The following is a 24,373-nucleotide window of genomic DNA, read 5'->3' as shown; positions in this document are numbered from 1 at the left end:
GGTCTCCCCAACTGGGTGCATGCAGCACATACTCATACAGTCTCATGTCCCCTTGATGATACAAAAGCATCTGCCCCTGAAGAGCTGGTTTCAGTTAAATGAAGGGAGCAGGTTAGTCAAGCTGTTAGGGACAAGCAAGTGTCTGGGGCAGCACTTGTTCGGTCTGAAGGGGGTCTGAGTGAGTCAACAGGTGAAGGTGGGACAGAAGGGTTGCACCAAGAGACGCTGACTGCACAAAACTCAGATGGTGCTGAAGGACCTAGTGCTATAGCAAAATGAGTTGTGCCTTCGGACCAGTGTCCAAGAGAACAGACTGTACATGAAGTACAAGTTCCACACACTATTCCGGAAGAGACTGAGGGGTCTGGCAAAAGTGACAGTGATAGTGAAGGGCCAATAGTCTGGAGATCAAGAAAGCAGGAGTACCATGTTGGAGGTACGCCTCGCCTGACTGGATGTATCTTGATGCCAATGACTGGGAAAGAGAATTTGAGTTTTCTTTTGTTGTAACAATTCGAATCCAATGGAGTCTACTTGAAATGAACTTTGAGGCAGAACTGAGCTTTGAAATTGAATTGCTACTAAAGAGACTAAGACAATTCATTCTGGATGTGATCATTAGAGAATTTGATCTGCCCATTTATTACAGACACTTGATAGTCTTTGTAGGGAATAACAGGTCTGAGCCTGCAGAATTCATCATACGTTATCATTTAGAAGAACACGGAGTAGGATTAAGGGAGACTAATGAAAATTGCAATTAAAATTTGAACTTTGTTGCAAAGACAATTGCTTGATCTGCTTTGTTCAATCAAAAGGCTGAAGAAACGTTTGATATTGTTGTTGCTGCATTTTATTAAATAATCTAAATTGAGAAAAAACATGGATCCAAGAAACAATAATAGTAAACGCAGATACATCTGTACAGGCGTGTTAGTTGTGACAATTATAGTAAAGAATGCTTTGTTTATAGGAATGAGTTTACCTACACACTCTAGAGTAGAAAGCATTAGATCCTCAAGACCCCCTGAAATCCCATTTCCTGCGGAAAGTGGAACACATTCACTGAGTAAAAAAAGGTACTTTCAGAGGAGATTTTTCATCAAATGTGTATTATAAATTACTTTATGAGTACATTTACACTATGGATGCAGAGAATTGCTAAATGTGTATGCAATTCCCTGCATCAGCTGCAGAAGGAATAACGTATCACCATAGTCCTTTGACTTATAATGTTACTTGTAGCTTGTTGATGAGCCTTCTGTAACACTTTCAGTATTATTATTCGAATTATGATTTGGTATTTTCAGAAGTTCCTATTCTAAAACACTTGAACAAGAATCCCAAAGCAAAGAACATTGACACAGTTGAAGGATTCTTTAAACATACTATGTCATTAGGTACAGTTTATGCTCACAGAAATTATTTGACTTGTGCTTTGACAAGAGTTGTAAAGGATTTCCTGAAGCTAGTGGAAGATAGGAGAGGAGGAATGAAAATGAAAGACGCAAAGGGTATAGTTGAACATAATTGGGAGTGAAAAGAATTACAATATTCAACTATAGGGTGTCAAGCTGCCTTAACACTAGATTGGAAACATAAAGGAAAATTATGCACATTTAAGATGAGATCAACAACTGACACAGAATTTATGGGAAAGAGTGAGTGTGACCACACATTAGAAATTAAAAGTAGTTGGACATTCAGGTTGTCAAGTCAAGATCCTGCTATACCTGAAGTATGCTTCAATTGTGTAGATCATGGTTATTTTAGGTTGCCCAACGAAGGGTATGGTACGTGCTATTTAGGTAAAGCGTTTCCAAAGATTTATCATGTTAAACATTTCAATGATCCCTATGGGAAACAGACACCAGAACTAAGAGAGTTACCAGTGGTTCAGAAATTGTGGGAGATATTTGGTGCATTGATTCCATATGTAGAAGTGATTCTGAATGACATCAAGATAAGGAACTTATATACCATTGTAGATAAGTTGTTCACATTTACAATAGGTGCCTTATTAATTGTCGATACTTAGCTGGTTGTCATAAGGTCAATGGTTTTGCAAAACAGACTTGTAATAGACATTCTTCTCACGTAGGAGGGTAGAGTCTGTTGGATGTTCAACAATGTTGTAGTTACACCCCTGATAATAGTAAGGAACTGAAGACATACATTAAGAACATTTCTTATCTAAAAGAAGACTTAAATGAGCTAGAAGCAACAGGTGCATAGGAAGCTGTGGGCAGTGAATTTTCTGCTGTTGGCAAACGGTTTGGAAATTAGGTGGTGGAATTGTTGGAAGCATCCGGAGACCTTTGCTGATAAGTGCTCCCTGTGGATGGACCATATTTGGACTTTATAAGGGGTGCAAAAGAGTGCAGCTGAAGAAGGGAGTGTAAAGGAGTAAAGCGGAGAAAACATTTGAGACTAGACAATGCCTATATTATGATGAAATGAAGCAGTTGTAGCAATCCAGAAAATCTTTCCAATATAGTCTCTCTGATTACAGTTTGATGTGATGGCTTGATTCGCCATCAGAGAGGCGACTGAAGCAGTGTAAATTTTGCTGCCACCCATGGTGTCACAATCTTGACATATGTTTTCATGCAACTGATATATTGTGTGTTTAACTATACATCAATGGAAAGTGGTGCATTCAACTTCAATAATGAAGTGCATTTACTGTGGCGTTAGGAAAAATTAATTCAGCGTGCCTTAACTTTATTAAATGAAATATAATCATTGAATGTATTTACATAAACATCCTCATGTTATTTGAATGTGTTTGCATTTAAAACAATATTTGTAATGTGTGCACTAATGTTAGAAGCCTAATGTTGAATATGTAATTTTTAGTCACTTTTAAATTCATGTATTTACAGTTCATGCTTTTATTTTAATTGTAACATGAAATCCTAATTCAATTTATGTAACTGACATTTTACACAATTATAGAAATTAAGATGTGCATAGTATAATGTGAAGTTAAATGTGTATTGCTGAATAACTTTTAAAGTTGACTTAACTAGGCCAGAATTTTTATACCATGAGAAATTGTTCTTCGTTTTCTGGGACTGGTATGAGAAAAGGATTTGATGTTACATGTTACACTGTGGGACAGGAGAATACAATGGAGCTTGTGATGGCATGATCAGGAGAATGATATCTATTTTGATTTTGTGGTTTTAACTAGGGCTTTCACTAATTGATTGTAGGACACTTTCCCCTGGACCTTGAGCGGTGCAGACCTCTGACTTTTCCCTTTGTCCCCATGCTTTGCTCAGTGTGACTTAGGCTTATATTTAACACTCTAAGAAGACTCTTGACCAAGCTTCTGAAATGCTGAGACCTTCTTTTTATTTTCCCCAGTCTTTTGCCTAATTTTCTTCTTCATCTTCTGACCTTATATTTTTCTAGTTGGATTTTTCCTTTTTGAAAATAGTTCAGACTTCTAGAAGATGTCCCCCTTCTGGCCTTAGTTCAATCTAGTTAGATGCTTTTAACTTGTAATAATGTATAAGAAAACTGACCAGGAACTCTTTTCAGAGTACACGATTCTGATTTTAATATTTTGTATTGCTGTAACAGGACTCTTGTTTTTTCTCATGCTCATTCGTTTAAATTTCTTCAGAAGATTTGGTTACCCAATTGCTATTCTAAGTATGTTTCTGAGATTTGTTTACAATAACCTGAGTGTTAATTTGTAATAAAACCCTTTAATTTTATTTCTGATGTGAGCTTCACTGTGGCTGAATTGGCTACACTGTAAATTAATGTTGACATGGTGTTACATAACTTCCTAGTTAATCATTTTGCAGGGAACAAAATGGTGGGCCTTATGAAAAAAATATATACATGCTCCATCAATTCAAAACAACATGTTTTGTGGCCCTTGGGATCTGATTTTATTCAAAGTGTATTCAAAGTTATCCATTTAGAGAAAAGAATGATAAATATTTTGTTTTATCCTGAACAACTATTGAGGCTTGTCAGTAAGGATGAAAATTCACTTTATCTTGCGGATAAGGAGCTGCATGTTTTAAGGATATGCAGACAACAGCTGTGGAAATAGACTTCATCTGTTTAAAAAAGTTTTGATCTCATATGGTCCATTTAAAATAAGGCTATTCGGGAAGAAACATCAAACACAAATATTAAGGTTATCAGTAAAGGAGTTTATTTTGGAAAAATCTTCAAATGTATAAAGAAAGGTGACATTTCCTAATGAATCTCAAGTAGCTGCAGATGTGCACATATGCTAGCATTCTAATGCTAAGGTTTTCATACGTGTGTATTTTCTCGTCTTGTTAGTGCAGTACAATTCTACAGATATCAAAATGTGAATGTAAATTCGTGAAACACATGTGGAAATATATTTGCAAAATCAAAAGAAAAACCATAGTGAATTTTTTCTGGGTTGTAGCAGATTATAATTTACAAGAAAGTTTCCAACGAACAAATACGTTATTTTGAAGAGAATTCGGAGATTTAACAATAGCATTGTACATCCATGTAGAGCATCCTGGCAGAAATAGGTAGCAGTGATTTATCACCATCTGCAACAAATGTAGCCAAGTACAGGATTTTCAGTTTTTGTTTACTAATAAAGGAAGTGCTCATCACTAAAGGAAAACGTAGGCCCATATTTATACTTTTTTAGCGCTGCATTTGTGTCATCTTATGACGCAAAACCGGCGCAAACTTACAAAATACAATTATATTTTGTAAGTTTGCACTGCTTTTGCGTCAGAAAATGGAGCAAATGCGGCACTAAAATAGTATAAATATGGGCCTAAGCTTGTTGAGATAAATGTGAATAAAAGATTTGAACACTTCGAAAATTATACATTTGAATTCAACTTAATAAAAAGAATACATGCATGCTATTTTCATTGTGTAAGGCAACTGCTTAAAATTATAATAAAACATACACTTCAGAAGAAGATGTAAGTTGAAAGCTTCTTCTTCTTTTCCACAATAAAGTGCGTTGTTCCAGAAAAGAAAATCACAATAAAACGATGTATACACTTCAGCTGTTACGAAATAGTATTAGTTTTAGATGCTAATGAAAGCCACCACCATAACAGTACCGAATTGTATCTAAAACGATAAAGACATTTTTCCAAAGTAACACATCACTTGTGGTGGCAACATGGCAGGTCGTGACCAGTACTTAATTTGTGCTTGTTGTTTTCGGTGCTGAGCACCGGCACTTATTTGTGAGGGCCGGGGCTTATTCTTCTGCCTCAAGCGTTTGCTGCGAGCAAAAGACACATATGGGAAAGACGGAAGAAGAAACAACTAAAAAGCATCCTAAAGGGAGAAAGTAGAAAGTTGCAGGATGAGCTGAAGGGGCAGGGGTGGCCATAAATGGATTGAAGAGGCCCTAGATGGCTTCAGGATTACGCTGCCTTAGTATTCCGTGCTGGCAGATTTAATTACAGCAGTCTTGTGTTTAAGAGAAGGGCTTTCAGCACCAGCACCTCTTTATTTACAAATTAAGCACTGGTCGTGACCACAATAAAATATGCATATGTTGGAACTCAGTGCTAAATTAGGGAAATGTACAGGAGAATAAAACGATCCCACGAGCATCCAACAAGCATGTTGTGTGTGTCTCTTTTGGCAGAGTTATAACCCGGGGCAAGAAAGGGCATTTTTTAAGCTGCTAACTCAGTCAGAGTTACTCATGACTCACAACTCCTCCGACTTGTTATAGAGTTTCAACATTTAGCAGTTCAAAAATATATTTTTAAGGCTTTTACACATTCAAATCAAATATGAGTTTAGAGCAGAAGTTTGTCATACTTCATGAAAGTTAATCCTACTAGCTGGTTTTCACTCTGTGGTTGGGTATCAAAGCATCTACAAAAAGCTAAACCAAGTACTTAAGAGCCAGTTTGATAGCTAATATATGGCACTTTGACAAAACTCTGTGAATTTTCAGATTTACTGCTTTTTTGGTAAACCAGTCTCTATATCTATATAAGTTTCTGCTCCGAACAATAAACAAGTTAAAAGGTCTTAGTGAATGAGAAAGATAAGAAAAAACTGACACAGACTTAGTAGACCAAACTCAGGGACGCCAGACCCATCCACCAAGCCAAACATATATTTGGGGGCGGTCCACCCCAAACACCCCTTTGAAGCTACACTCCTGCCCCTTCCGACTAGGCCTGGTACTTCTCTCTTGGAACTCATCAATATGGCCAAATACAACACAACGGTCTGAAGTCCCTGCCCTAGGATCACTTATTTTAAATGTATTTTCACTGCATGCACTCTTCTTCATCTCTGCTATGAGAAGTCTTGATGGTAGAGATGTCTAATCGGTGCATGTAGATAGGGCTCCATGTTTCCAATACTTACCTTTTATAAATCATTTCAACCAGTGACTGTCCTGTACTAAGCAAGTGACTGTAATAAGCCCAAAGATGCAAATTGAGGTGGGCACACCAGCAAACAGAGCAAGCCAAGCCAGACCGTAGACAAAAATATAATGTAAAAATATAATACAGGCTCTTCAAAATCCAAAGAAGTATATTTCTTTAAAATCGGGTGTATCGCCTAAGTACCTCAGATTATATCACTCCATGGACAGATATTTATTTATTAAACATGAACTTAAAAACATTAATGGCTCATCATCAACGACTATGCCATTAGTAGTCATGCAAACCCTAAATGTGGCCTAGATTCATATTATAGATGAAGCAACATTATACTCTATTAAATCAAACATAGGAGATGCTTGTAATGAGTTAAAAAGTACTCAAAAAAGTAAAAGTACTTAAAAGTGTTGCTATATGTGATGATAAAGAGAAAGGAGGCTCTGTGAAATAAAATGTTTGTGTAGGAAGACATAGGGGGTGATTCTAACTTTGGCGGGCAAGTTCCCCCAACAGAAAACCGCTACGTGGTCAGAAGACCGCCACGGTTATTCTGTGTTTCCCGCTGAGCTGGCGGGCGAACGCCAGAAGGCCACCCGCCAGCCCAGTGGGAAACCCCTTCCCACGAGGAAGCCGGCTCCGAATGGAGCCGGCAGAGTGGGAAGGGTGCGACGGGTGCAGTAGCACCCGTCGCGATTTTCAGTGTCTGCATGGCAGACACTGAAAATCTTTTAGGGGCCCTCTTACGGGGGCCCCTGCAGTGCCCATGCCATTGGCATGGGCACTGCAGGGGCCCCCAGGGGCCCCAGGACACCCCTCACCGCCATCCTGTTCCTGGCGGTCGTGAGGATGGCGGTGAGGGTGTCGGAATCCCCATGGCGGCGCAGGAGGATTCCTCAGGGCAGCAGAAAACCGGCGGGAGACCGCCGGTTTTCCGTTTCTGACAGCGGCCATACCGCCGCGGTCAGAATGCCCTTGACAGCACCGCCAGCCTGTTGGCGGTGCTCCCGCGGTCGTTGACCCTGGCGGTCAATGACCGCCAGGGTCAGAATGACCCCCATAATTTGGACAAGTAGGTAAGACTGGAATGATTCCAGGTTATCTGGTTTCTCATTTTTTAATTTAGCCACCAGATATATCTATGTGATCTCTCTCTTTCGTGTTTTATATCAAATGTTACTGTTTTGTGTAATGAGAAGAAAACCAACACGAACATAGTAGACCCGACTCAGGGCTTCAAAACCCAACTACCAAGCCAAGAATGCATTTGTTTGGGGTGTCTCACACCCAACACACTGCCCTGAAGCTAGCTTTGCAAACAAATCTAACAACCAACACTCTCCAAACACCTTCATTATTCATGGGTTTCTTGTGACCTCACATTCTTTATGTCCTGTATTGTTTTCTTTCTGTTGGCTATCCGCTTTTCTCACCATATGTTTCTATTTCTCCCTCTCTTGTTTCTCTCCAATTGTCCAGTGTGGGGGGCTGGGTTACAAACTACAGAGTGCAAAAAATATGGCCTGGTGGCACATGAAAATGTGTCAGGCACGATTTTGCTTGAATGTGTTACTTGATTTGGTTCAGCAAGAACTAAGGCCCTCATTATGAACACGGCGGTAAACACTGCATCGCCGGCGGCGGGGGTAAAAACCGCCAACAAAGAAGCAGTCGGACCTCCAAATAATGAACCAACTGAAACACAGGCATCCTGAAAACCACCCACAGCCAGTAGAGGAGTGCCGACAGAGACGACAGAGGCCGCACACAGGCCAACGGAAAGGACCAACCCACCCATCAAATAATGAACCACTAGACCGCTGTCAGTTCCGGGGTGGGAACCACCGCCACGCAAAGCCAGGCGGAAATGAACCAAATATAAGGAAACACTCACCAGAAGCTAACAACCAGAAGCTAACACAACACGCCGAAGCAGACATGGATAGAGAGCTGCAGATCATGCCAGCCCTTCTCCTTGCCATATACCTCCACGACCGAGACCGACGACGAAGACATCGACGGTAAGTACCGCAACCTACGAAACAAGTGAAGAAATGGCACAGTTACATACCCACCCACTCCACCCACCCTGCAATGCTCTCACAACCCTTCACAGCAGCACAAGCATACACCCCACAGCAAGAGGTACTTACCCGGCACCATGCAAATCCAACCTGACCATAGTACATACAAATGCCCCACACCCACAAACAATGAAATGAGAGACCAGGGATCAAAGAGTGTGGCGCCAAAACACAGGCCACACATAAACGTTTAATGCAGCTCTCTGAGCAAACGATTGTCAAGTAAGGCCAATGGCCAGTCCATAGTGTTAGAGTTCCATGGGCTACAATGGCCCCACCCTGACTCCCATAAGTGCTACGGTACTCCACCTTATAGGGGCAACAATGGGGCATCCAGGCACCTCAGGGAACAGGGGCGGTGGGGGTGGGGATTTACGACGGGGTGGGACTTGGATTTGCATTCGGAAGGTGGAGGGGGTTTGAGTGTGGCCTTGGAAGGTGGGGGTGTGTGCTTGGACCGGGTGGAGCCAGATGAAATTGGCTCAGAATGGGGCTTCTTCCTCTCTGGGGAAGGGGCATGAGAATGTGAAGGGCGTACAGGGGTGGGCTGTGAAGTGGAAGGAGTGGAAAGAACAAGGAGGTGCGCACATTTTGGGGACAAGACGGGGTGGGCCAGTGGGTTGGAAGAGGTCAGCACGGGAGCGGAAACGTTTTTTGGGAGCAATTGGGTTGGGCCTGGAGGAGGGCGTGGGAGTGGAGGCAGAGGGTGTGGACATAAGTGGTGTAGGGGTGCGTGTTGTGGGTGTAGGTGACTGGAAAGTATGCTGAGGTGTGCTGGATGTGTGATGGGTGGGTGTTTTGGTGTGTTTGTGTGTTTTTGGAGGGGGGGTGGACACAGTGGGAGAAGACAGACTGCCAGTGTGAATGTATGTTGTGTGGGTGTCTGCAAGTCTGGTGAGTGTGCTGCAAGTGTCAACTAAAGTAGTTGTGGTGAGTGCAGGTGTTGTGTCTGGGGTGCATGTATGGATTTGTGCTATTGTGGTGAGTGCAGGAATAGGCTCAGCAACAGTGAATGAAGGTGCAGTGCCTGGGGGTGTGCATGTAGAGGGGACAGATAGGGAGGCGGATGAGGTGGGCACATTAGGGGAAGTGGATGTTGCTGTGTGTGCATGTGTATGTTGGCTGTGTGAATGCTTGTGGTGGGAGGTGTGGGTGCTTGTGTTTGGAAGTGTGCTTCTTGTGTGTTGAGGTGTGTGACTGCGTGTCAGAATGTGTGCTTTGGACGGGTGAAGGGAGTGGGGTGCTGGAAGGGGTCGAGGAGGTTGGAGGGGGGACGGAATGACCAGGGAAACTGGCTGCCGTCAAAGAGGAGGCCAGAGCCTGAAAAGATCTCTGTAGGCCAGACACGGCACCGTCAATAACATCCAGAAAGGCATTGGTCTGCTGCATCTCTGATGCTAGCCCCTGGATGGCATTGACGATGGTTGTCTGCCCTACAGAGATGGTTCTCAGGAGGTCAATAGCCTCCTCCGTGAGGGCAGCAGGGCTGACTGGGGCAGGGCAAGAGGTGCCTGGGGCAAAGGAGCACTTGGCAAACATATACAGCTGGCTATACGTCCACTATGGGACGGACAGTACAAACAGAATAACAGCACATATGCACGCAGCATGTCAGGAACCATGGCCCATCCAGGGTCAGAGGTGCACACATATATGCTGCCAACACCATCCATTACACACAATCTTTGCCCACAATCCCCCTACTCACCTGTACCTCTGGCTGACCGTAGAGCTTGGGGGACAGACAGAAAATGGCGGTCATATCCGCAGCGGTGCGTACCGTCACCGCCAGCGTACATCGTCATTGGCTCCTGGGACCCATAGGGCCCAATATTAACCAATGCGAAATTGTGCCGCGGTCTCCGACCGCCCACCGCGACGGTGTACAACGCCAGCGCAGTTACCTCATATCCCCTTGTCCCACCTTACAGGTCAGGCAGCCACCATTTCAGGAAGTCACATGGGATGGATAAAAACTGCGTCACACCTATCTAGGCTGGGAATAAAGACAGATACCGGCACATTGCGGGTTAATAACATTTCTGCAAATAACATATTGTGATACCTCAGTGTTGGATGACTCTCTGCTCGCTGTTCTCCTCCATAGTGCATTTCTGCTGGGGCAGGTGATGATATGGCGGAATACTCTGGCGTACAGACCCCTGGTGGACCTGTCGACAATGGAAGAGAGACACATCATAATCACATACAGACTTGATCATGCAACAATCCTGGAACTGTGTGTCCAGTTGTAGCCAGACCTGAGGTCAGCTATCCGCCATCCCACAGGGATACCCCCTCTAGTGCAGGTCCTGTCAGTAGTCCATTTCCTGGCCAGAGGGTCTTTTCAAACAACAGTGGCCATGGCATCAGGGATGTCCCAGACAATGTTCTCTAACGTGTTGTCCAGAGTGTTGTCTGCCCTGCTGAAACACATGCGCAGCTACATCGTTTTCCCTCAGGTGGAGGATTTGCCCATAGTGAAAGGTGACCTCTATACCCTGGGACATATCCCCAACATCATTGGTGCCATTGATGGGACACATGTGGCATATGTCCCCCCCCGAAGGAATGAACAGGTGTACAGAAACCGGAAAAGCTATCATTCGATGAATGTGCAGATGGTGTGTTTGGCAGACCAGTACATCTCCCATGTGAATGCCAAGTATCCTGGCTCTGTGCATGACGCTTACATTTTGAGAAATAGCAGCATCCCTTATGTGATGGGGCTACTCCTGAAGAACCGTGTGTGACTAATAGGTGAGGCCAAGGTCCCAATACAGTTGACATAGGTGTCTGGGTATGGGGTTGTCCCTAAGGGTTAGTGTGTGTCTAACAGTTGTCCCTCGACATTTGCAGGTGACTCTGGTTACCCCAACCTGTCATGGCTACTGACCCCAGTGAGGAATCCCAGGACAAGGGCAGAGGAACGCTACATTGAGGCACATGGGTGAACAAGGAGGATAATAGAACGCACCTTCGGCCTCCTGAAGGCCAGATTCTGGTGCCTCCATCTGACAGGTGGTTCCATATACTACTCACTGAAGAAGGGGTGCCAGATAATCATGGCCTGCTCGATGGCAGAAGAGGAGGATATCGACAACTGAAACATCATCATGCAATACCTCCAGTGAGACACAGGTGAGAAGATGTCACTGCTTCCCACATCTCATACTATTGTTGGAGCTAGCATAAGTCTGTCATTTTCACTCAGTGTATGGACCCTGACTTGTCACTTTGACTTTCCATTTCACAGATCTGAGTCCCACTTTGTGCCCTCTGATATGTTTACTCCTGGCCTACAGCTGTGTTACATTGGTATGTGAACAAGTAAATTGATATTGCTATATTCCATAGATATTGCAATTACACATTTGTGAAAGCACAGACTGACTCCAGATTGTTTTGTGGTTTAAGTGTGTTTATTCCTGTGCAAATAAGTGGAGGGGGTTGTAAAATGGGCTGGGGTGATGGTGGAGGTGTGTCCATGGCAGAGTTCAGTCTATTTGTTTCACAGGTGCATTGTCCAAAGGGGCATAGGAAGTGGAGCAATGGCAGTTTAAGGATGGACAGTGTGACATAGTGGGACAGAAGGGTGACATTCAGATGGGTCTTATTTCCTGGCGGGAGTCTTGGCAAAGTTCTCTATCTTGTTCCTGGATCTCAGGGACCATTTGCAGGGTGGTTCTCCATCTGCAGGGGGTGGGATGCTGGTGGCCTGTTGTTCCTGTGGCAGTGCCTCCTGTCCACTAGCGCCGGCGGAGGTGGAGGGCTGTTCATCGTGCAGGCTAGTGTCAGGGGCCCGTTTGTGTGCCACTGTGTCCCTCCTGGTGTTGAGGAGGTCTGCCAGCACCCCTGCAATGGTTACCAGGGTGGTGTTAATGGACTTCAAGTCCTCCCTGATCCCCAGGTAGTGTTCCTCCTGCAGCCGCTGGGTCTCCTGAAACTTTGCCAGTACCGTGCCCATGGTCTCCTGGGAATGGTGGTATGCTCCCATGATGTTGGAGAGTGCCTCATGGAGAGTGGTTTCCCTGGGCCTGTCCTCCCCCTGTCGCACTGCAGTCCTCCCAGCTTCCCTGATATCCTGTGCCTCTTTCCCCTGAACCGTGTGCCCACTGCCACTGCCCCCAGGTCCCTGATCGTCCTGTGTTAGTGGGGTTGCCTGGGTTCCCTGTAGTGGTGGACACACTGCTGAATGACGTGTCCTGGGGACAGAGGGATGGGCCCGCAGGGTGGGTACTGTGCTGATGTTTCCTGAGGGGGGAGGCTCTGTGGTGGTTTGTGACTGTGTCAGGGGAACCTACTGTCCCGGGCTGGTCATCTTGATCCAGGCGTGCAGAGCTGCTGTCATCACTGTGGGTCTCTTCTGTGGGGGGACTGGATATGTCTGGCACCTCCTGTCCGGTGACGTTGGGTATGGGTCCTGTTGGGGTGTAAATGCATAATTATTGTATCTGTGTGTGCCAGCATGTGGAATGGGTGAGTGACCCTCTACTCCTATGCTTGCATTATTGGCTTGGTCCTTGTGTGATTGGTGATTTTGGGGCATGAGTGAGTCTCTGTACTGGACATGCTTTGGTGATGGGTGTCCATGCATTGGTATTACATGCAGGGGTTGGTTTTGGGATGTGTGGGTTGTGTTAGTGGGGTATCTGTGGGTTGTTGGGGTGATGGGTGTGAGGGTAAGGGTAGCGGTATGTGATGGCATGCAGGTGGGGTGTGGGGATAAAGTAGTAAAGATATGTCTTACCAGAGTCCAGTCCTCCTGCTACTCCTGTGAGGCCCTCGGGATGCATAATTGCCAAGACTTGCTCCTCCCATGTTGTTAGTTGTGGGGGAGGAGTCCACCGCCAGTCCTCTGTACAGCAATCTGTTGTCTGCATACCACGGAACGCACCTTCCCCCGTAGGCCATTCCACCTCTTCCTGATGTCACCCCGTGTTCTTGGATGATGTCCCACTGCGTTAAACCTGTCGCCAATTCTGCGCCATAGCTCCATCTTCCTTGCAATAGATGTCTGCTGCACCTGTGATCCGAATAGCTGTGGCTCTACCCGGATGATTTCCTCCACCATGACCCTGAGCTCCTCCTCAGAGAACCTTGAGGTGTCTTTGAGGTGCCATGATGTGGTGTGGGGTGGTGTCTGTTGTGATGTGTGAGGGGATGTGTTGCTGTGTGTTGTTTGAGGTGTGTGGATGTTGTGTAAGTGATGGTGTTGTGTGTCTGTGGATGCTGGTGTTGTTTTAGGTAGTCTCTCTCGCTGGCCTTCTTTCAAAATTTTGGTAGTAAGGGTTTGTGGGTGATGTGAGGGTGTGCTATATATTGGATTGGGTGTGTGGGTGTGGTGTGTGTATCAGGTGTTTGTAAGTGTGTGTGTATTTTGAGTGCAGCGGTGTGTAACCGCCAATGGATTACCGTGGTTGAATGCCCGCCGCGTTGATTCGTGGGTCGTGATAGTGTGGGTGTATTCCTGTTGGCGTGACGGTGTCGATTTTGGTATCGCCAGTTTATCACTGACCTTTGGTGTGGCGGACTTGTGTGGGTGTCTGTATTGTGGCAGATTCCGAGATGTGGGTCATAATACCTGTAGCGGAATTCTGCGGCCGCAGCGGTATGTTGGCGGTCTTCTGCAGGGCGGCAAGCAGGATTTACCGCCAGGGTTGTAATGAGGGCCATAATGTGTGAACAAAGTGAAGTATGGATGCAACTGGCTGATAGCTACTTTAGTTGTACCTGCGTAGAATTAAAGTACCCACTCGCGTTACATGTTATTGTGCCTAAATATGTTGTCTGTCCTATGCAGACCTTGACACAGCTGCAATTAGTACATTCAAACCCCCCTAGAAGACAAGGCACACTGACAGTATGTTTCACAAACACCAATCTCAGCCCTTAGTCCCACATAGTTACTGGAAGTGAAGTTGTATCAGTTGGGTCCTGGAATTGACATCTTCCACTTCCTCCTTACACTATCACTCTTGTCCCCTCTCTAAGGAAGCTGGTCTGGATATACAGCACCATCCACCTCCAAGAGGGGGATAGAATTTCTCACAGCCACGTTGTGCAGCATGCAGCAGGCCACCACTATTCTACACACATTTTCAGGCCCATAGGCCAGGGAACCGCCAGAGATATGTAGACAACGAAATCTAGCCTTCAGGAGACCTATTGTGACCTATTGTGAGCTCTATCACCCTCCTAGTACGTCCATGGGCCTCATTATAATTCCTCTCTTCATCTGTCCCAGAATTCCTCACTGGTGTCAGGGACCAACGCAAGTTGGGATAGCCAGAATCACCTAGAAAAAGGTGCAAAACATAACTGTCATTGACAAGCCTCAAAGGCAGACAGCCTGGCTGTCTGCTAGGTAGCAGTTAGTGACAGAAACACCTACCTATGATCCACCCTCTGTCCTCTTGTAGTTGTTCCATCTTGTGTGGCACACTACTATTCATCAGCACAAAGGAATCATGGACTGAACCAGGGAACATGGCATTCACATGTGAGATATACTGGTCTGCAGTACACACCAATTGAATGTTCATGGAGTGAAAGTTCTTTCTGTTTCTGTACACCTGTTCACTGACTCTTGGAGGGATTATAGGTATGTGGGTGCCATCTATGGCACCTATCACATGAGGGATGTTGGCAAAGGCATAGAAGTCCGACTTGATGGCAGGGAGGTCAGTACTTTGGGGAAACATCACATAGGACTGCAGGTGTTGCACAAATGCATTCAGAAATCTTGTCAGTATCATGCTGAACATTGGGCACCCATGCCCACTGTCACATGAAATGAGCCCGTGGCCAGGAAATGGAGTGCAGAGAGCACCTGCACTTCAGTAGGGATGGCATGCTGATTACGATTTGTCGGAGTCAGTGCAGGATCCAGTAATGCACAAAGTTCAAGAATAGTTGCACGGGTGAGTCTGTAATTGATTATGATATGACGTTCTACCATGGTCCGCATATCCACAAGTGGTCTGTACACCGATGGGGCCCTTCCTCGCCACAGGGGTCGATACCTAGAAACAATTTGAAACACGTGTGAGGAAGACACATACATCGGCCCACATGTCAGTCATTGAGCACTGCTGACTTGATTGTAAGGACTCAAATGCTAAATGTGTTTGACATAACATCAACTAGACTATAATTATTGTTCAGGGTTTGTCAGGTCCCCACTAGTGGTAAGAGCCATCTACACCTAGTCAGGCTCCTGTGACTTCCAGGTGTGCAGCAATTGGGCTTAGGCCTCGTACCCCATGGACAGGTGAATTTTCTAGGAACTGTTAGTGCATGGCGTAGTGCTGAGGGCTGCACCCTGTGTGTTGTGTCTGCCAACGGTAGTGGTGTTGCATGCACTGAACATGTTTTTCTTCTGTCTCCCCCCCCCATTTTTGTGGTCTCCCTGTTCTTGTGTGCAGGAGCATCATCAGGCGGAGTAGCATGGGCACCAGAGCAGGAGGGAGCTGCAACCCACTTGGCCCTGGAGGGTGAAGCAACGGAGTCTGAAGCCACCAGTGGGACGGAGGGTGAGGGGAGCTCCACGGCAGGAACAGGAGCAGACACCAGTGACAGCGACTCCTCCTCTGATGGGAGCTCCAATGCATTGGCCGTCACCTCTTTGCCCACCGCATCAACAGGTACAGCCGCCACCACCCCACCAGTACCGCCCTCCCAGAAGCCCCTCAGCATGTGTCCCGTGCCCGCTCACCCAGGAGGGTTCGCATCTCCTTCGCCCCAGGCACCTCAGGCCCTGCCCCAGTCAGCCCTGCTGCCATCAGTGAGGAGGCTATTGACCTCCTGAGATCCCTCACTGTTGAGTAATCTACCATTTTGAATGCCATCCAGGGTGTTGAGAGGCATTTGCAACAAATAAATGCATACCTGGAGGGCATTCATTCTGGGCAGGCGGCCCAACAGAGAGCATTTCAGGCTCTGGCCTCAGCACTGATGGCAGCCATTGTCCCTGTGTCCAGCCTCCCCCCTCCAACTTCCTCCACCCAGACCCAATCCCCTGTACCTCAGCCTATCCCAAGCACACCATCGGACCAGCATGCACACTCATCAACACACAAGAGTGTACATGGTAAACATAAGCACCACACATCCCACAGGCACTCACACAAGCACCATCCCCATGCAGACACACCAACATCTACTGCCTCCACTGTGTCCCCCTCCTCCATGTCCTCCTCCTCCCTCCATGTCTCGTCTCCACTCACACCTGCATGCACCACATCCTCAGTCACTACCTCCATCACCAGCACGCCCATCACCACACACCGCTCACATGCAATCACCACCCCCACTACCATTCACACATCCCCTCCTCCCAAAGTACACAAATGCAGGCACACACCCATTCAACAGCCATCCACCTCACAGCAGCCCATGCACCTTCACCCAAATTCAGCAGACGTACCCCTCCTACAACCACTACCTCTTCCTCCACTCCCAAACCCCCTCCATCTTCCCGTCCCAGTGTGTCTAAAACAACTTTTCGTGGCAACCATTGACCTCTTCCCTTCACCTCCCACCAGGCCCCCTCCAGAACTAGTGGAGAGATACATCCACTACCTCAGTCCTTGGCGGGATGAAGCACTCTGGGCACAAGGCCCCCTCCAGAACCAGTGGAGAAAAGCATCCACTTCCCCAGTCCTTGGCAGGTTGAAAAACTCTGGGCACCAGGCCCCCTCCAGAACCAGTGGAGAGATACATCCACTACCTCAGTCCTTGGCAGGATGAAGCACTCTGGGCACAAGGCCCCTTCCAGAACCAGTGGAGAAAAGCATCCACTACCTCAGGATGAAGCACTCTGGGCACAAGGCCCCCTCCAGAACCAGTGGAGAAAAGCATCCACTACCTCAGTCCTTGGCAGGATGAAGCACTCTGGGCACCAGGCCCCCTCCAGAACCAGTGGCGAGATACATCCACTCCCTCAGTCCTTGGCAGGATGAAGCACTCTGGGCACAAGGCCCCCTCCAGAACCAGTGGAGAAAAGCATCCACTTCACCAGTCCTTGGCAGGATGAAGCACTCTGGGCACCAGGCCCCCTCCAGAACCAGTGGAGAATGACATCCACTTGAGAGACTGTTGCTTTGCACTCCCCAGGATAAAGCAGTTGGCAACCCACCCACTGGAGAGACTTGAGAGACTGTGGCTTTGCACTCCCCATGATACAGCAATGGGCATGGAGCCCCCTCGTGAAGCAGTGGCGTCGTGCGTGCATCTGGCTGAGGTGCCCCCTCTCCCCTCCCCCTGAGGTGCCTGTATATTTTTGGCCTGATGCCCCAGCAGTGTTCTCTCCGTTTCCAGTCAGGTATCTAGTGCGGGCTTCGCCCATGCATTTTGGGCCCAGTGGTCCGAGGACAATGATTGGTACACTATCCGGACTTGTGTAGTTGGTGTACATATTTGTATATACTGAATTTTGCTTTTTGACTATCAGATCTTTCATGATTACACTGGTTACAATCATTTCCTTTTGTCCTTGCGTTCTTCCAGGAGGTGATGGGGTGTATATGTAATGTTGCTGCATGTATTTGTGTGTATGGTGTTGTGGGTGAGGGTGGGGGTATTGCCTGTTGTGTATGTGTGTCACTCTCTTTTTCCTCCCCACCCGTGTTGTAGGTGCAGTAGTCACCATGGTCGTCGACGGCGTCTGTCCTGCTCCTGATAGAGCAGGAGGAAGAGTAGCATTGGTAACACCTGTAGTTCGGGCTCCATGGCGCCCGGGTTCCTCGTTGTGTGTCGAGAGGTGAGTGTTTTCCCTTCTGTGTACTGTTTCCGCTGTGCTTTTGATAGCGATGGTTCCGCCCCGGAAAAGGTGGCGGATAGGCATGTTGAAATTCAGTAGGTGGTACATTGTCTTTCACCTGTCTGTTGGCGGTTACCGCCACAGTGTTTGTTTCTACCGCCGTGGCTGTCTGAGTTGGCGGTTTCCGCCATGGTCGTGATTCCATTTTCTTTTCCGCCGGCCTGTTGGCGGTATTACCGCCGTTTTAACACCGACCGCCAGGGTTGTAATGAGGGCCTATGATAGGTGACAGTGTTACAGGTGTGAAATGTGTTTTATTTGGTGCAGGGATTGAATCGTGCAAATTACAGAGATGGCTGTTGGTCATGGGTGGTTATCCTAAATCCCAACATGGTGGCAGCCTTTTTGTAAGTATTGGTAGGTCCATCAATGCTTACATGAGTATTTATTGTTAGCACTGTTTGGTGGTTGATTGTGTGGGATAGTTGGTGGACAGATTGTTGCAGAGTCACTTCTTTAAGGGGGTCTTGTTCTTGGCAGGTGTTCCAGTCCCATATCTTGGCCGGAGGGTCCATTTGGGTGCCTGTGGTTGACCTATAGGGGATGAGATGGTTGTTCCTTGTGTTTCCTCTGAGGGTAGTTAGTGGGAAGTTGCTGCTGATGCTCTCATTGTCCGGTCTGTCTCCTGTGCTATAGTGGGGGCTTCCTGTACTGTGTGGGCCTCAGGCTTAATTTGTACAAGCTGAAGCAGGCCACCCGCTATGCTGGCCATTGTGCATTTTCCACTGCTCAATGGCCTCTTGGTGGTGTTTCTGCTGCATCCTCTGACTCTGCTCCAGGGTGGATACTATCTCGGCCAATCTGTCATGGGTATGCTGGTGGGCCCCCAGGACCTCAGAGATCACGTCCTGGGCTGCAGCATCCATCCTGTGGCCTCCATTCCTGGCCCACTGATGCCCTCCCACTGGCCTAGCCCCCTGTGCCTGTGTCCCCTGCACAAGTCTGGCGGTGCCACTTGTACTGGGGCAAACGTCTTCCTTCCTGTTGGTAGGGGGTGACTGAAGCCTCTGTACTTGTGTTCCACCAGTCTGTGGCCTGGATACACAAGTGTGTGGACGGTTGCCCTGGGCTGATGTTCTTGCCTGGGTGGTAGGGGTGTCAGTGGTATCCTCGGTGGGGCTGCTGGATGGTTACAGTCCAGGACTGTGTGAGGGGCCAGCCTGCTCATCAGTGTCCTGGATTCAATCCCCAGTGTCCTGTGAGGTGCCTCTGTCTCCCTGGGGGGGCACTGGCACTCCTTGTCCTGTCCATCAGGGTGGCATGGGTGGTGGTGCCTGTTGGGGGAAATGGATATGTCTGCTACATTTGCATGGTCAGATGGGGTGCAGAGGCCTGGGCGGGTTTGTGCAGCTTACACACTTTGGGACCATGCAGGATGCTTTAGTGGGGTTAACATTGCTTTTAGCTTAGGATGTGGAGGTGCATTGTGGGTGTTATAGGCCATTGTGTTTCCTTGCAGGGGTGGGTGGCTGTACACAGGGGGAGGGATGGTGGCCTGTTAGTGGGTTTGTGGGCATGCAGGGGTGGTGGATTCAGTGCCTGTGGCCTGGGTGGGGTGTTGGTCATGGTGGGTGTTGGGTGTTGGAGGGGTGGGGTGGTGCATGCATTCCAGGTGTGATGAATATGGGGTAAATGTAGACGACTTACCCGAGTCCATTCCTCCAGAGAGTCCAGTGAGTCCCTCATGGTGCAGGATGGCCAGTACCTTTTCCTCCCAGTCAGCGTAGTCGGGTGGTGTTTGTAGAGCCCCACTCCCCATTCTTCTGGACTGCAAAGTGGTGCCTGGATGCCATGGCCCTGACTTTCCCCTGCAGGTCATTCCATCTCTTGCGGATGTCGTTCCTGGTGCATAGATGGTGTCCCACTGCATTGACCCTGTTGACAATGGTCTGCCATAGCTCCATCTTCCTGGCGATAGGTGTGTGCTGCGCCTGAGCCCTGAATAGTTGTGGCTCCACCTTCAGGATCTCGTCCACCATGGTCCTTAGCTCCCTTTCTGTGAAGCGTGGATGTCTGGGGGGTGACATGGTGATTGTGGTGAATGGTGTCGGGGTGGAATCGCGGTGAGGGTGCTCTTCTGTGGTTCAGTGTGAGTCTCGTGTATTGTGGCGTTCGGTGTCTGCTTCTGGTGTTCTCTGTCTTCGTTGGCCTACTTTCATTGCAAAGGATTGTGGGGTGTGTCTGTGAGTGTTTTTATGGTGTTGTGGATGTGTGTCAGGTGTGTGGGTTTCTAACTTATCCAATGTGTGCACTTCTTACTGTTGGGTCCACTTGCCACCCGTGGCAGTCTGTATCACCAATGGTCGTTCAGCTTCCACTGACCGCCAAGGTGATTTGTGCATCATTATTTGGAGGGCGAGATGTGGGCGTGTTCGGTGTGGTGGGGCGGGAGGTCCAGCATTTCACCGACAGGGTCCTAGCGGAGATTGGTGGACTGGTGATTTTTGACAGAATCTGGTTTTTGGTTCTTTATATGGCGGGTTTCTGTTCACCGCCAATGTCGGTCTTCTGTTCACCGTCGCCATGCGGTCAGCGGTGTTTACCACTGTGTTCATAATGACCGCCTAAGTGTGCTCCCATGAAAAGCTGGCAGGCAGTTTGGTGCCTCAAATGGGGAGACTCAAGACTGTTGTCCCACCACCTTTCATTTCCCTCAACTGTTCAGTGGGCACAAGCAGTTGACATGCGTGCTGTGCATGGGCAGCAGGAATGATTCACTTGCCTCATTGTGTCCCCTGAGGGTTTAAGGCCTTATTTTGCATTCCCCCATGCGCTGTGTCACATATGTCTCTACTTGAATTCGCAAGGTGCAGTTTCTCCCAGGCCCTGCCTCTAAAATTGGACCCCGAGTTAAAAGCATTGATAGCAAGTAGCCCTAGAGGTGAATGCCATGGGAGGAACAAAACCTGCCACTCAAGAGGCCTGATTCACTTCTATGTATGTGTATGATTTTTTGGAATTCACAAAATAATCTTACATGTAGTATTTTTATGAGTGTGCAGTTGTATCAATCTCGGTGGAGACTTCGCACATAAAAAATACTCGGTCATAAGGATGCGACTTGTAACATTTCTTAGTGAATTACAAAAACTTACACAAAAGCTTAAGTTTACCTTTGTGAATCAGGCCCAGGAGGTTTAAGTCAGGAAATACTGTCTGTCTATTTTATGGTATTTCTTCATTCTCAGCACGGGCTAGCAATGTGTAATTACTGGTGGTCCTGGTAATACCAGTCAGGCGGCAGTGCTATTCCCCACAGTTAGTAGCAAACCATTGAATACTCTGCTACAGACGTCTCTAACGCGCAGCTCAGTAGCTACTGGTAGCTCTCCAGCTTCCTGGAAGTAACTTGTGGATGTGAAGTGCAGCTCACTATGTCATTCAGAGGGTATGAGGACCTTTCAGGAAGTGGTGCTGGTGATCTGAAGACTCTTGAATTGTCAGAAAGCCAAACCAATGGCCGGGTCCCAATCGCAACGTCCCAAGCAAGCACACAAACACACACTGTAACGGGCTACATGACCTGTAAAATAACCACTGGGAGCAAAAAATATAATTTAAATGCCCTTGTGGGGCATTATGAGGCATTCCTCCCCTCGAGCAGTGAATAATAAAAACGTGGCTGCTGTCACTAATTAATTACTTTTTTATGGCTTTTTTTCTTGTGTGGTTTTCCTGGTCCCACCCAGGACACCCATGGCCACTGTCTGCTCCCCAGCAAGCTGGAGGCTGCCACTATTTTATAGTGGATGCCCAGGTGCTCACTCGGGCACCTACAACATGTACAGTTATTGTGGGCCACAGTGGGAGCCCCAAAGCCCCTGTGACCCCTGCCGGTTCCCTGGGTGCTCGGGAGAGCCAGCTGCTATTTCACTCCTGCTAGGGCGGTAGAAGCTTCTTTCCTTGCTCCTGCCTGGTGGGAGTAAAGTTGTGTTTCCTGTCTGGAAGAGTGCGGGCAGGGGATTAAATGTACATTCCCTGCCAGCCTTTGCCTTGGCACAGAATAGCAGTGTCACAGGGGGATGGGGTCCCTGGGATACTGCTTTGGCTGAACCCCTGGGGATGGGCTTCCCGGCCCAGTCAAATGCTTGGTGGGAGGGGCCAGATGCTACCCTACCCCAAAAACAAATACTGGCCCCAGAGGATGTGGTCCCCGGGGCCTCTCTAAGGCTTGTTGAGGGGGACACATGCCCCTCCCCAAAAAAACACATTGCACCAGCTCTACTGAGCCCGGGTCTACCCCAGAGTGGATTTTATTATTATTTTTTTAAACAGGTGGAAGCCCACATTTTCTTTCATAAGTGCTGCTGATTTGTGGATACTCTACAGACCTGTGGTACGCTAAAAAATAAAAATTATTATTTGAACCCATGGGGGCCCCCACCAGGCCTAGGGGTCGTTGGGAATCCCTACCCTGCACTCCATATCTTCATATGTTTAAAAAAAAAATCTAGAACAGGGAAATGATTCCCCAAATCATAAAACGGCTACTGCCACATCTTTCTTGATGTAGTGACAGCTAATTTAATCTAATCTTTAGGTCTGATATTTCAGTAGATCCTCTGCAGTGGGATATATACACACATTTGAAACAAAAACACAAGAAAGCAAGGTGTTCTGAATGAAGATCCAGCTTTCTGACAAATTTGATATAATTCCGTTCCTTTTCTGCTGATCAAATTTCTAATGAAAAACTGCATGGGGAAAACGTATTTTGGGACCCCCTTTTACTCAGTCCCTACTTAATGGACAACCCTGAAAGATTCCAAGAAGATGATGAGGGGATTGAACTTTTTTGGCAAATTTCATGAAGGACTGTCAAGTGGTGCCTAAGTTATTAGCAAACCAAAAAATCTTTTCCAAATGGAAACATGGGCGTAGCTATCAAGTGGCAACCGCCCCTCAGTGATATATACATTTGCATATATATTCCCCATAAACAACCCAAGTTCAAATGGACTCCCAGCAACTAGGATCGGGCTTCGTGTGGCAGAGATCTCATCAATCCGCATTATATTGCAGCAAAGATTTCCGTTCCTCACTCAATCCAGAAATAAGGAGCAACACTGGGGCACGATTACTGCAAAGTATTGTATTTCAGGCAGAAAGACAATGCATTTCGACCCAAACGGGTCTGGATCACATACCGTCTTTTGAACTAAAGTGCTTACATAGTGCTCACAGCAACTAGGATCGGGGCTTTGCATTGAAGATATCTGGTCAAACCGCTTTATGTTGCAGGAAAGATTTCATTTCCTTAGTCAATCTGGAAATAAGCAAGCCACAAGGGAGCGCTCGCATTTCAAATTTTTTATTTCAGGCAGAAGGACATGACACATTTTGACACTAACAGGTCTTGATCACATACCATCTGTTGAACTAAAGTACTTACATTGTGCTAACAACACAAATTCCACTTCCAGGACGCAAAGAACATCGAAATAATGCATAATTTGGTGAATCGTAAAATCCATAGTGTGAGGTTTAGTTGATCACTTTCACCCATCTTTATTTAAACCTTTCATCATTGAAAATTTACAAAACCTGCCTTCCCATGTATGGTCTATAGTGATGCAATTCTGTCCTTATTTTTTGGTAATTACCATTAACATTCACAATTCTGTAATAATTACACAATACATATATCTGTAGCTATCTATCAAGAGAGGGAGAGAGAGCGAGAGACAGAGAGAGAGCTATGTAGAGCGAGAGAAAAAGAAAGACTCATGTACATTGATTAACTCGCCTACTTAACTGAACGAGACAAGCTAACGTACAAAAAGGGGCGAATAAGGTCACCACATTGATGGAAGACTCAATGTTAGATGGAACCTAGGATAGAGGAGTATCATACCAATATTAAATACTTGAAGTTGGACAAAAAGTAAGGAACAAACATATAAGACATTCAATTATATCAAGAAAGGGAATGAGGAACTTCATTTAAATGTCTCAGAGACTTCCTGGGCAGTGATCTGACAAATAGCTGCCAAATTTATAAAGTAAGGCTAACAACTAAATTATTGATAGCTCACTAATGCAAAGATCTGATCTCCTTACTGTGGGTCTGTGAT

The sequence above is a fragment of the Pleurodeles waltl genome, chromosome 3_1 (assembly GCF_031143425.1).
Source record: "Pleurodeles waltl isolate 20211129_DDA chromosome 3_1, aPleWal1.hap1.20221129, whole genome shotgun sequence".
NCBI lineage: Eukaryota > Metazoa > Chordata > Amphibia > Caudata > Salamandridae > Pleurodeles > Pleurodeles waltl.
This window is presented reverse-complemented; position numbering follows the sequence as displayed.